The 14,450-nt window shown below is 38.0% G+C and overlaps 1 long non-coding RNA gene across 1 annotated transcript in view; it reads right to left on the reverse strand.

Moving 5' to 3' along the window:
- LOC123574050 (uncharacterized) overlaps positions 1-13,832 on the reverse strand; it is a 77,723-nt gene extending 63,891 nt beyond the window's left edge. The window contains exon 1 of the long non-coding RNA XR_006698882.2: positions 13,698-13,832. This is a non-coding gene — a long non-coding RNA (uncharacterized lncRNA). The remainder of the gene's footprint in view (positions 1-13,697) is intronic.
- Positions 13,833-14,450: the final 618 nt, after the last annotated feature.

Raw genomic sequence — 14,450 nt, forward strand, 5'->3', positions numbered from 1 at the left:
GCCATACGTAATCAGGTTTCTAGCATTCTTTCCCTCATCTGGTAAAATCCAGTCACACAGGATAATTAGCTGCTTCTTACCTCAAGGCTTTCCTCCAGATGTTTCCTGTCTGGACTTTTCCCCAAAAATGGTCATGTTATTCCTTTCTCTCATCTTTTAGGTTTCTGATGAAATGCTGACTCTCCAGAAAAGCCTTCTTTGACCACTCTATAAAGTTTCACATCCTTTCAACCCAAAATACTATTTTTCTAGTTTAGTTTTCCCCAAAGCACTAATAGTCTGAATTTTTAAATAGACTTTATTTTTTAGAGCAGTTTTCAGTTCACAGTAAAACTGAGCAGAAGGTACCCAGATTTCTAATATACTCCCTGTCTGCACAAATGTACAGTTTCTTCTATTTTCAACATTCCCCACAACAGCTATTCATTTGTTATCATTGATGAACCTACATTGATACATCATAATTACCCAGAGTCTACAGTTGACACTAGGATTCATTCTTGGGGTTGTACATTCTATGGGTTTGCACAAATTCATAATGACATGTATCCACCATTATAGTATCATACAGAGTAGTTTTACTGCACTAAAAATCCTCTGTGTTCAGCCAATGCATCCTCCCTTTCTGCTAATCCCCGGCAACCACTGATCTTTTTACTGTCTTCACAGTTTTGCCTTTTCTGTAATGTCAAGTAATTGGAATAATACAGTATGTAGCTTTTTCAGATTGACTTCTTTGACTTAGTAATATACATTTATGTCTTCTCCATATCTTTTCATGGCTTGGTAGCTCATTTCTTTTTAGCACTGAATAATATTTCATTGTCTGGATGAACCACATTTTATCTGTCCACTCACCTGCAACATACATCTTGATTGCTTTATGAATGAAGCTACTATAAACATTCTCTTGTAAGTTTTCACGTGAAATAAGTTTTCAGCTTCTTTGGGTAAAATAATAAGGAGCCACATTGCTTAATCATATGATATAATTATGTTTGGTTTTGTAAGAAGCCACTACCATAAATTAACAAGAGTTCCTGTTGCTCCACATTCTAACTGTCATTCAAAGCTGTCGACGTTGTCTGAAATTTTATTACTTGGTTATTTGTTTTATTTGTTTATATATTTATTGCCTGTCTTCCCCAACTGGAACGTGACTTTCTTGAGGATAATAACTTTGTCTGTCTTATCCAAATCTATGTTTTCAACAACTAGTCCAATGCCTAGAATGTACATGGTACTATTAACAAATATTAAATGATTGAATGTTTTAAATGATGGATGCTCAAAATAGTGTTAGAGCTCTAAAGTCACCAACTTTTCAGTTGGTTGAAAAATAGGGAGGGAGAATGGCAAAATGCCAGTTTTTAGCTCCAAAATGGTACACCTAACTTCAGTTAATGTTTTCAGTTTGGCATCTTCAAGACATCTCAAAGTCACCATGTCCAAACCAAACTGATGCATTTAAGCCCATACCCCACGTCATTGTAAATGGCACCGCACCTAATGCCTTGGAAATGCCAAACCCTGAACATCATCCTTAACTTTCTCCTCCCCCTAATATATACTTCGTATGTCTGAAAGATCATTTACTCCTGATCTCTCATGGCCTTTACACATACGGTTCCCTCTCATATAAAAGTTATTTTCTTTTTGGATTTCATTTTCTTCCAATTTTTATTTATCTTTTATTCCCATTGAAAATATGCGGTCACCCATAACAGATTTTTATTTCTCAATAATAGGCTTTCTTTTCTGGCTAAGCTTATTCTTTCAATGGTAAGGTTTTAATGCAGTCTTTCTTTTTTAAAATTATTTAATTTTTATTTTAAGTTCAGGGGTACATGTGCAGGTTTGTTTTATAGGGAAGCTGGTGTCATGGAGGGGTTGTTGTATAGATCATCTCATCACCCAAGTATTAAGCCTAGTACCCATTAGTTATTTTTCCTGATCATCTCCCTCTTCTCACCCTCAACCCTCCAATAGGCCCCAGTGTGTGTTGTTCCCCTCTATGTGTCCATGTATTCTCATCATTGAGCTCCCACTTATAAGTGAGAACATACAGTATTTGGGGTTTCTGTTCCTGTGTTAATTTGCTAAAGTTAACGGCATTTAGCTCCATCCATGTTCCTGTAATGAACATGATTTTGTTCTTTAAAAAAAAATTTATTTTAAGTTCTGGAATACATATGTAGAATGTGCAGGTTTGTTACATAGGCATACATGTGACACAGTAGTTTGCTGCACCTATTGATCCATCTTCTAAGTTCCCTTCCCTGGCCCCCCAACACCCAACAGGCCCTGGTGCGTGTTGTTTCCCTCACTGTGTCCAAGTGTTCTCATTGCTTAAATCCCACTTACGAGTGAGACCATGTGGTGTTTGGTTTCCTGTTTGTGTTAGTTTGCTGAGAATGATGGCTTCCAGCTTCATCCATATTCCCGCAAAGGGCATGATCTCATTCCTTTTCATGGCTGTGTAGTATTCCATGGTGTATATGTACCACATTTTCTTTATCCAGTTTATCATTGTTGAGCATTTCAGTTGGTCCCATGACTTTGCTATTGTAAATAGCGCTGCACTAAACATATGTGTGAATGTGTCTTTATAGTATAATGATGTATATTACTTTGGATATATACCCAGTAATGAGATTGCTGGGTCAAACAATATTTCTGATTCTAGATCCTTGAGGAATCGCCATACTGTCTTCCACAACGGTTGAACTAATTTACATTCCCACCAACAGTGTAAAAGTGATAAAAGTGTTCCTATCTCTCCACAGCTTCACCAGTATCTATCATTTCTTGGCTTTTTAATAATTGCCATTCTGTCTGGCATGAGATAGTATCTTATCATGGTTTTGATTTGCATTCCTCTAATAACCAGTGATGTTGAGCTTTTCTTCACATGTTTGTTGGCCGCATGTCTTCTTTTGAGAAATGTCTGTTCATATCCTTTGCCCACATTTTAATGGGGTTTTTGTGTGTGTGTGAATTTGTTTTCTTGTAATTTTTTTCTTGTAAATTCTGAATATAAGACCTTTGTCAGATAGATAAATTGCAAAACTTTTCTCCCATTCTGTGGCTGTCTGTTCACTCTGATGCTGGTTTCTTTTGCTAAACAGAAACTCTTTAGTTTATTTAGATCCCATTTGTCAATTTTGACTTTTGTTGCAATTGCTATTGGAGTTTTAGCCATGAAGTCTTTGCCCATGCCTATGTCCTGAATGGTATTGCCAAGGTTTCCTTCTAGAGTTTTTCTAGTTTGGGGTTTTACATTAAGTCTTTATCCATCTTGAGTTAATTTTTGCATAGGGTGTAAGGAAGGGGTCTAGTTTTAGTTTTCTGCATATGGCTAGCCCGTTTTCCCAGCACCATTTATTGAATAGGAGATCCTTCCCCATTGCTTGTTTTTGTCAGCTTTGTCAAAGATCAGATGGTTGTAGAAGTGTGGTAATATTTCTGAGGTCTCTGTTCTGTTTCATTGGTCTATATGTCTGTACCATGCCGTTTTGGTTACTGCATCCTTGCAGTACAGTTTGAAGTCAGGTAGCGTGATGCCTCCAGCTTTGTTCTTTTTTCTTAGAATTGTCTTGGCTATACGGGGTCTTCTTTGATTCCATATGAAATTTAAAGTAGTTTTTCCTAATTCTGTGAAGAATGTCAATGGTAGTTTAATGGGAATAGCATTGAATCTATAAATTAGTTTGGGAAATATGACCATTTACATAATATTGATTCTTCCTATCCATGAGGATGGAATGTTTTCTCATTTGTTTCCTCTCTTATCTCCTTGAGCAGTGGTTTGTAGTTCTCCTTCAAGAGGTCCTTCAGATCCTTGTTAGATGTATTCCTAAGTATTTTATTCTCTTTGTAGCAATTGTGAATGGGAGTTTATTCATGATTTGGCTATCTGCTTGTCTATTGTTGGTATAAAGGAATGCTTGTGATTTTTGCACATTGATTTTGAATCGTTAGACTTTGCTGAAGTTGCTTATCAGTTTAAGGAATTTTAGAACTGAGATAGGGTTTTCTAAATATACAATCATGTCATCTGCAAACAGAGACAATTTGACATCCTCTCTGACTATCCAAATACCCTTTATTTCTTTTTCTTGCCCGATTGCTCTGGTCAGAACTTCTAACACTGTGTTGAATAGGAGTGGTGAGAGAGGGCGGCCTTGTCTTGGGCTGGTTTTCAAAGGCAATGCTTCCAGTTTTTGTCCATTCAATATGATATTGGCTGTGTGTTTGTCATAAATAGCTCTTATTATTTTAAAATATCTTCCATCAATACCTAGTTTATTGAGAGTTTTTAACATGAAGGGATATTGAATTTTATGAAAGGTCTTTTCTGCATCTATTGAGATAATCATGTGATTTGTGTCTTGGTTCTATTTACGTGATGGATTACGTTTATTGACTACTGTATGTTGAACCAGTCTTGCATCCCAGGAATGAAGCTGACTTATCATGGTGGATTACATTTTTGATGTGCTGCTGGATTTGGTTGCCAGTATTTTATTGAGGATTTTCATACCAGTGTTCATCAGGAATATTGGGCTAAACTTTTCTTTTTTTGTTGTGTCTCTTCCTGGTTTTGGTATCAGGATGATGCTGGCTTCATAAAATGAGTTAGGGAGGAGTCCCTTCTTTTCAACTGTTTGGAATAGTTTCAGAAGGAATGGTATCAGCTCCTCCTTGTACCTCTGATAGAATTCAGCTGTGAATCTATCTTTGCATAGAGATGGTTATAGCCTCTCTGGTGGTAGTTTGTATATTTGTGGGGTCAGTGGTGATAGCCCTGTTATCATTTTTTATTGTGTCTATTTTATTCTTCTCTCTTTTCTTCTTTATTAGTCTAGCTAGTGGTCTATTTTGTTATTTTTTTTTTTTTAAACAGCTCCTGGATTCATTGATTTTTGAAGACCTTTTTTTGTCTCTGTCTCCTTCAATTCTGCTCTTAGTTATTTCTTGTCTTCTGCTAGCTTTTGGATTAGTTTGTTCTTGCCTCTCTAGCTCTTTTAATTGTGATGTTAGTGTGCCAATTAGAGATCTTTCTAGTTTCTCATTTGGGCATTTAGTGCTATAAATTTCCCTCTTAACACTGTTTTAGCTGTGTCCCAGATATTCTGGAATGTTGTCTCTTTGTTCTCATTGGTATCAAAGAACTTACCGATTTCTGCCTTAATTTCATAATTTACCCAGGAGTCATTCAGGAGCAAGTTTTTCAATTTCCATGTAATTGGTTTTGAGTGAGTTTCTTAATCCTGGGTTCTAATTTTATTGCACTGTAGTCTAAGAGACTGTTTGTTATAGTTTCAGTTCTTTTGCATTTGCTGAGGAGTGTTTTACTTCCAATTATGTGGTCAATTTTAGAACAAGTGCCATGTCACATTGAGAATATCCTTGTTCATTTTCTGTCTAATATTGCAGTGGGGTGTTAAAATCTCCCACTATTTTTGTGTGGGAGTCTAAGTCTCTTTGTAGGTCTCTAAGACATTATTTTATGTATCTGGGTGCTCCTGTATTGCGTGCATATATATTTAGAATAATTAGCTCTTCTTGGTGAATTGTTCCCTTTACCATTATGTAATGCCCTTCTTTGTCTTTCTTGATCTTTGTTGGTTTAGAGTCTGTTTTGTCAGACAGTAGGATTGCAACACCTGCTTTCTTTTGCTTTTCATTTGCTTGGTAAATTCTCCTCCATCCCTTTATTTTGAGCCTAGGTATGGCTTTGCATGTGGGATGAGTCTCCTGAATACAGCATACCAATGGGTCTTGACTCTTAATTTGCCAGTCTGTACCTTTTAATTGGGGCATTTAGTTCATTTACATAAGATTATATATTATTATTATATTAATATATATTTATGTATTATAACATATATAAATATAATAACCTTATATTAATAAAGTTAGTATCATTATGTGTGAATTTGATCCTGTCATCATGATGCCATCTGGTTATTTTTCACACTAGTTGATGCAGTTTCTTCATCGTGTCATTGATTTTGGTGTGGTTTTGCAATGGCTGGTGCTGGTTTTTCCTTTCCATATTTAGTGCTTCTTCCAGGAGCTCTTGCAAGGCAGGCCTGGTGGTAACAAAATCCCACAGCACTTGCTTGTCTGGGAAGGATTTTATTTTTCCATCACTTATGAAGCTCAGTTTGGCTGGATATGAAATTCTGGGTTGAAAATTCTTTTTTAAGAATGTTGAATATTGGTTTCCAATCTCTTCTGGCTTGTAGAGTTTCTGCTGAGAGGTCTGCTGTTAGTCTGATGGGCTTCCCTTTGGAGGTCACCTGGCCTTTCTCTCTGGCTATCCTTAACAGTTTTTCCTTCATTTTGACATTAGAGAATTTGATAATTATGGGTCTTGAGTTGATCTTCTTATAGAGTATCTTAGTGGTTTTCTCTGTATTTCTTGAATTTTCAGGTTGGCTTGTCTTGCTAGGTTGGGGAAGTTCTCCTTGGTAATATCCTGAAGTGTATTTTCCATTTGTTTCCATTCTCTCCATCTCCTTCAGGTACTCCAATCAATCACAGGTTTGGTCTTTTTATGAAGTCTCATATTTCTTGGAGACTTTGTTTGTTCCTTTTCATTCTTTTTTCTCTAATCTTGTCTGCATGCGTTATTTCAGCAAGGTGGCCTTCAAACTCTGATATCCTTTCTTCCACTTAGCCAATTTGGCTTTTGATACTTATATATGCTTCATGAAGTTCTTCTTCTGTGTTTCTCGGCTCCATCGGGTCATTTATGTTCCTTTCTAAACTGGTTATTCTAGTTAGCATCTCCTCTATCCTATTACTAAGGTTCTTAGCTTCTTTGCACTGGGTTATAACATGCTACTTTAGCTCAGCGTTATTTTTTATTACTCATCTTCTGAAGCCTACTTCATTCAATTCATTCATTTCATCCTCCATCCAGTTCTGCCCCTTGCTGGAGAGACACTGTGATCATTTGGAGGAGAAGAGGCACTCTGGCCTTTTGGGTTTTCAGCATATTTTTGTTCTTTCTCATCTTTGTGAGTTTGTCTAGTTTCAATCTTTGAGTCTGCTGACCCTTGAATGGAGTTTTTGTGGGGGCTTTTATTTTATTATTGTTGTCACTTTCTGCTTGTTTGTTTTTCTTTCAATAGTCAGGTCCCACTTCTGTAGGACTGTTGTGGTTTGCTGGGGGTTCACTTCAGGACCTCTTCATCTGGTTTGCATCTGCACCTGGAGATGTCACTCAAGGAGGCTGGATAATAGCAAAGATGAGTGCCTGCTCCTTCTTCTGGGATCTCTGACCTCAAGGGGCACCAATCTGATGCCAGTAGGATCATTCCTGTATAGGGTGTCTGACAATCCTTGTTGGAGGGTCTCGCACAGTTGGGTGTCCAGGGGAATAGGACCCATTTAACGAAGCACTTTGACTGTCCCTTGGTGGAGAGGGTGTGCTTTGCTGGGGAGAAACCCACTCATCTGGGCTTCCCAGATTCCTCAGAACTAGAAGGAGGAAAGACTAAGTCTGCTGATCTGCAGAGACTAGGGCCAGCCGTCTCCCTAGGGGCTCATGCCCAGGGAGATCTGGGTTCTGTCCCTGAGTGTCTAGCTAGAGTTACTGGAGTTCCTGCTGGGAAGGCCTGTGCAGTGAGGATGAGTTATGGTCAGGCCTGAAGATGCACTCTGGCTGCAATCTGCCACAGCTGGTTTGGTGGGCTGTTGGTGACACGTCTTGGGACCAAGCCATCCAGCACCCTGGCTCCAGCAGGGGAAAAGCACAGCCTGCAGCTATAGAGATGCATGCCCGTCTTCCCCAACCCAGGGAGCTAAGTGTGTTAGGCAGTTGTGAGTCCCAGTGCTGGCTGCTATGTTGAATAGAAGTGGTGAAAGAGGGCATTCTTTTCTTGTTCCAGTTTTCAGTGAAATGCTTCCAGCTTTTGCCACTCAGTATGATATGGGCTGTGGGTTTGTCACTGATGGCTCTTATTGTTTTGAGGTATTTGCCTTTAATACCTAGTTATTAAGAGTTTTTAACATGCAGTAGTGTTAAAATTTATCAAAAGGCTTTCCTGCATGTATTGTGATAATCATGTGTTTTTTGTCCTTAGTTCTGTTTATGTGATGAATCACATTTATTGATTTGTGTACGTTGAACTATCCTTGGATTCCAGGGATAAAGCCTACTTGATCATGATGGATAAGCTCTTTGATGTGTTGTTGGATTTAGTTTGCCAGTACTTCATTGAGGATTTTTGCATCAAAGTTCGTCAAGAATATTGGCCTAAAGTTTTCTCTTTTTTTGTTGTGTCTTTCCCAAGTTTTGATACCAGAATCATACTGACCTCATAGAATGAGATGGGGAGGAGTCTCTCCTCCTCAATTTTTTTGGAATAGTTTCAGCAAGAATTGTACCAGCTCTTCTTTGTACATCTGGTTGAATTCAGCTGTGAATCCATCTGTTCCTGGGCTTTTTTTAGTTGATAGGCTAGTACTGACTCAATTTCAGAGCTAGTTATTGGTCTGTTTAGGGATTCAATTCTTCCTAGTTCAATCTTAAGACTGAACAACAAGAAGATTTAACTATCGTAAATATATATGCAACCAACACAGGAGCACCCAGATTCATAAAGCAAGTTCTTAGAGACCTTCAAAAAGACTTAGACTCGCACACAATACTAGTGGGAGACTTTAATTCCGCACTGACAGTAGTAGGCAGATCACAAAGATATTCAGGACCTGAACTCAGCACTGGATCAAATTTTTGTTGTAAGTGTCCAGGAATTTATCCATTTCTTCCAGATTTTTTATTTTGTGTGCATAGATGTTAATATTCTCTGATGAGGTTGTTTATATTTCTGTAGGATCAATGGTAATATCTCCCTTGTTTCTGATTGTGTTTATTTGAATCTTCTCTTTTCTTCTTTATTAGTCTAGCTAGCAGTCTATCTATTTATAATTGTTTTGAAAGACAGGCATCTGGGTTTGTGGATTTTTTTAATTTTTTTTTCTCCCTTAATCTCTTTTAGTTCATTTCTGATTTTGGTTATTTCTTGTTTCTGCTGGTTTTGGTTGTGTTTGCTCTTGGTTCTCTAGTTCTTTTAATTGTGATATTAGGTTGTTAACATGAGATCTTTCTAACTTTTGACGTGGGCATTTAGTGCTACAAATTTCCCTCTTAACACTCTGCCTTAGATGTGTCCCAGAGATTCTGGTATGATGTACCTTTGTTTTCATTAGTTTGAAAGAACTTCTTGATTTCTGCTTTAATTTCATTATTTACCTAAAAGTCATTCGAGAGAAGGTTATTCAATTTCCATGTAATTGCATAGTTTTAAGTAAATTTATTATTCTTGATTTCTAACTTGATTGCACGTGGTCTGACAGATTGATTGTTATGATTTCAATTCTTTTGCATTGGCTCTGAAATGTTTTACTTCCAATTATGTGATCAATTTTAGAGTCTGTTCAGATAAGAAGAATGTATGTTCTGTTGGCTTTTGGTGAAGAGTTCTGTAGACGTTTACCAGGTCCATCTGATCCAGTGCTGAGTTCAGGTCCTGAATATCTTTGTGATCTGTTTACTACTGTCAGTGGGGAATTAAAGTCTCCCACTACTACTGTGTGCGAGTCTAAGTCTTTTTGAAGGTCTCTAAGACTTGCTTTATGAATCTGGGTGCTCCTGTGTTGGTTGCATATATATTTATGATAGTTAAATCTTCTTGTTGTGTTATACACTTTACTGTTATGCAATGTCCTTCTTTGTCTTTTTTAAATCTTTGTTCACTTAAAGCCTGATTTATCAGAAACTAGGATTGCAACCCCTGCTTTTTTCTGTTTTCTGTTTGCTTGGTAAGTTTTTCTCCATCCCTTTATTTTGAGCCTATGTGTGTCATTTCACCCATCAAGCAATGGGTCTGTTGAAAGCAGCATACCAATGGGTCTTGGTTCTTTATTCTGCTTGCCACTCTGTGTCTTTTAATTGGGAAATTTAGCCCATTTACATTCAAGACTAGTATTAATACGTGTGGATTTGATCCTATCATCATGATGTTGGCTGGTTATTTTGCAGACTTGTTTATGTGGTTGCTTTATAGTATCACTGGTCTTTCTTCAAGAATTCTTGTAAGGCAGTTCTGGTGATAACAAATTCCCTCAGCATTTGCTTGTCTGAAAAGGATGTTATTTCTCCTTTATTTATGAATCTTAGTTTGACCAGATATAAAATCTGGATTGGAATTTCTTTTAAGAATGTTGGCTATAGGCTCCCAATCTCTTCTGGCTTCCACAGTTTCAGCTGAGTGGTCTGCTGTTAGTCTGATGAGCTTCCCTTTGCAAATGACCTGACCTTTCTCTCTAGCTGCCTTTAACATTTTTTTCTTTCATTTCAGCCTTAGAAAATTTGCCGATTGTGTGCCTTGGGGAGGATCTTTTTGGAAGTATCTTACAGAGTTCTCTGAATTTCCTGAATTTGAATGTTGGACTCTCTATCTAGGTTGGGGAATTTCTCATGGATGATAACCTGAAATATGTTTTCCAAGTTGGTTTCATTCTCCCTATCTCTTTCAGAGACACCAATGAATCATAGATTTGGTATCTTTACATAATCTCACATTTCTCAGAGGTTTTGTTCATTTCTTGTCATTCTTTTTTCTCTATTCTTGTCTGACTCTTATTTCAGAAAGCCAGTATTCAAACTCTGACATTCTTTTCTTTGCTTGGTCTGTTCTGCTACTAATACTTGTAATTGCATTATGAAATTCTTGTAGTGTTTTTTGGCTCTATTGGGTCAGTTACATTATTTTCTGTACTGGCTATTTTGTCAGTTTCTGCATTGTTTTATTATACTTTTTAGCTTCCTTGGATTGGGTTCCAAGGTACTCCCGTAGTTCAATGATCTTCATTTCTATTCATATTTTGAGTTATATTTCTGTCATTTCAGCCATCTCAGCCTGGTTCAGAAGCCTTGCTAGAGAGGTGATGTGCTTATTTGAAGAAAAGAAGACGTTCTGGCTTTTTAAGTTGTCAGGGTTCCTTTGCTGATTCTTTTTCATCTTTGTGGCTTATCTACCTTCAATCTTTGAGAGTGTCTACCTTTGGATTTTTTTCTTTTTTTTTCTATTAGATGAATTTGAGGGTTTGATTGTGGTATAAGGTTGATTCAGCCAACTGGATTTATTTCTGGAAGATTTTAGGGGGCCAATGCACAGCCCCCAAATCCTGGACTGCATGCTTTAATTCTGGAAGATTTGTACTGGGTCCAAACTTTGTTTTCTAGTTTTTTAATGATAGGAATCCACTTCACTGGGGAAGGGGCCAAGAAGGTGCTCCCAGACTGCTGGTCACTGTACTCCAATGGGTGGTGTCAGCCAAAGTGTTTCATAGTGCAGTGACAGTGGATCTAGTCTCATAGTAGCAGCTGTGGCAGAGTCCTAGCAGGTGCTGGGCTGCCTGACTCCCTGTCAGTGTTCACCACAATGGCAGAGGCAATGCAGCTGGAGTAGGATGTGAGGGACTCCTTCTGGTGACTATGTGCATAGTTGTACTGGAGGTAGTGTTGGCTTGGAGGTAGTGTTGGCTTGGAGGTAGGGTGCTTGTGGGCACAGTTCTAGATGGCTTCTCTGTTCCCAGCAAGCAAGAGTGCTCACTCAGGGTGAGGGATGATCCACTGTTCTCTGTGTTATGTTAACACAAGGGTATGGTGCTGGTGGTGGCAGAGATTGCTGGCTCTGTGCTCACCAAGGCTTCACCTGCAATGCAATTTGGAGCAGGGAGCAGGGATGGAGTGCAGGCATACATACATACCACACAGATATACAGACAGCAAAGCAATCTGGGGAGTTGCTGTGGGCTAAAGGGAAGCTGTGGCATAAGGAGGGAGCATGAAGGCTGGTACATGGCCACAGGAGCCAACCCACAGGAGCTCTGCAAGTCAGGCATGTTGTATGAATGCAGAAGCTATGGTGTAGGGCCCGAGAGCACTCAAGACTGCCCTTCAAGCAATCATGTCCAGACTAGGGCCCCAGGAGAGACCAGCAGACCAACAGGTGGTCAGATCAGACCAGTCATGTGTGATGGGCAAGACTATACTACAGAGTTAAGGTCTAACAGTTCCTCTAGGGCTAAAGCCTATGGGAGCAAGTCAATGCTAGGGGAGTGGCCATTTCTGGCCATGGTCTGCTACAGATGCTTCTGCACCAAACCCTCTGCACTCCACATCAGCTGCCTTGCTGCCCCTACTATTTCTCTAGGCTGCTCTCCCTGCTAATTTAAGTGTCCATGGTGGTTGAGGGGTCTCCTCCTACCAGGGTTCCAGAAGCCCATGGCAACAGCGGATTGCTCCTTGCCAGTTCAATTCAACTATTCTGCCAGAGCCACTCGGGGCCAGAAATAAGTCCCAGTACTTGGTAGCCCCATGTAGGGTTCCCACCTTTCTCCCCCTTCAGCCCAGCTTTTGTGTCTTCCATTTTTCCACTCTTGGTGCCTTCCCTCTGAAGATCCGTTAGGAGCACGCCAGCTCTCACGGTCCCTTGATGGGAGCCATTTCACCTGGCTGCTCTAATTGGCCATATTGTCCTCCTCCAAAAGTTATTTTCTTAATGCCACCATATGGCCTGATTAACTTAAAGTTTCAGCTCAAATACAACTTCTCAACAAAGTCTTCTGTAGTTTCCACTCTAAATCAGTACTTCCGATTTTACACACTCATAGCTAGTATGTTTTATTACATGTTACATATTTTTTCATTTTTTTACAGAATATCGTTTTTATTTTAGTAATTATGGATTTGCTCTTTAGACTTCTTCCAGTTTTACAGTAGAGCTATTTTTGGATTCTCTCACTATAATGGCATTAAATACGTTTCAGTTAAATGAAAGAAAGGATGAATGAATGGATGAATATGAGATCCTTGAAGGCTTTCATGAGCCTTTCTTTTTCTTTGCCCCCACAAATGCCTAAAATATTGTCATTCATAACAAAGGGTCTTGATAAGTGTTATATAAATAAAATAAATCCAATCAGTGACCTAAAAACTATGGGACACAGTTTTTATGCATGTTCTAGAACAACAAAACTATTATTAGTTCCATGGAACATAATAAAATAGTTATTAATTTTTTAAAGAATGATCCACTGGAAATTCTGGTTCATCATAGCCGTGTATTTTGCATAGAATTCACATTTTCAACCAAAAACTACAAATTCTGAACAAGTTGTCCCTAAAAAAACAATAATTTAAAGGCCCTAAGAGTGATTAAATACAGGCAAAGTTAAATAAATTCAACCCTTAAAAGACTGAAACCAGAGTCAGGTCCATGTTTATGCATCTATCCCATGCAGGTCACTTTCCATCAAAACATCTGAAACTCAAGCAAAAAAATGCAGTCTTTCTGAATTAAATTGTGAGATAAAAAAGTTCAGAACTGTCAGAGAGTCTTGAAAATGAGGATGGAAATCCTGAAAAAGAGAATGGCACAGAGTGGGGAGCCCCAAAAATCTACATATTGGGTTGGTGCAAAAGTAAATGTGTTTTTTTGTTATTATTTTCAATGGCAAAAACCACAATTACTTTTTCACCAACCTAAAACAAACTTTAATCCTCAGTTGATATCTGCATTGTGTATGTGTGGATGACATTAAATGAAGTTCAGTGGAAATCAACAACCAAAAACTTGAAAAATTTAGAGGGTATTTTAGCTGCTACTCACCATAGAGGAGAACAAATTGAGTCCCAACAACGTAAAGAGCCTTGGTATTTGAAGCTTCAGAGTCTTCCATTGAAACTCAAAAATGGCCATACCTCAGAAGTAAATGCTATGATCCAGAACTGAGAGATTCTTCTACGAACAAAACAAGACATTCTTATAAGAGTAAGATAAGAATACCACAAGTTCAAGATAATCAACCTGCCATAACAAAAATCATTCTACAGAGGAGCATAACAGAATATATTATCTCTGCAAAGAATAATCTACTGTGTTCATTAAAATTTTAAGACACAGCTTTTGAAACCCAGAAAACTGGAATGCATAATCAAGAGGAAAAAAAATCTACTGAAATAGACCCTGAGATTACTTAGTTTTGTTTTGTTTTTTAATTTAGCAGGAAAATGACTTTAAATATGTTGAATAACTTTAAAGTGGGGGGTAGTCATAATTAAAACAAAAGGATGAATGGGAAATCTCAGAAGAGAAATTGAGACCCTTAAAAACTAGAAATTCTAAAACTTAAAAACTGTACCAGAAATTTAAACATCACTGGAGGAATTATCAACAAATGAGACACAGCACAGAAAGGTTAAATTAACTTGAAGACAGAGCAATATAAAGTATACAAGCTACAGAACAGATAGTAAAAGACTGAAAAAAGATTAACACATCTTCAGTAACCTGTGTGAATAATGTCAAGGAGTCTAGCATACATATAATTGAAGTTCCAAAAAAATAAAAGTGATAATAGAA

This window comes from Macaca fascicularis, chromosome 6 (genome assembly GCF_037993035.2).
Source record: "Macaca fascicularis isolate 582-1 chromosome 6, T2T-MFA8v1.1".
NCBI lineage: Eukaryota > Metazoa > Chordata > Mammalia > Primates > Cercopithecidae > Macaca > Macaca fascicularis.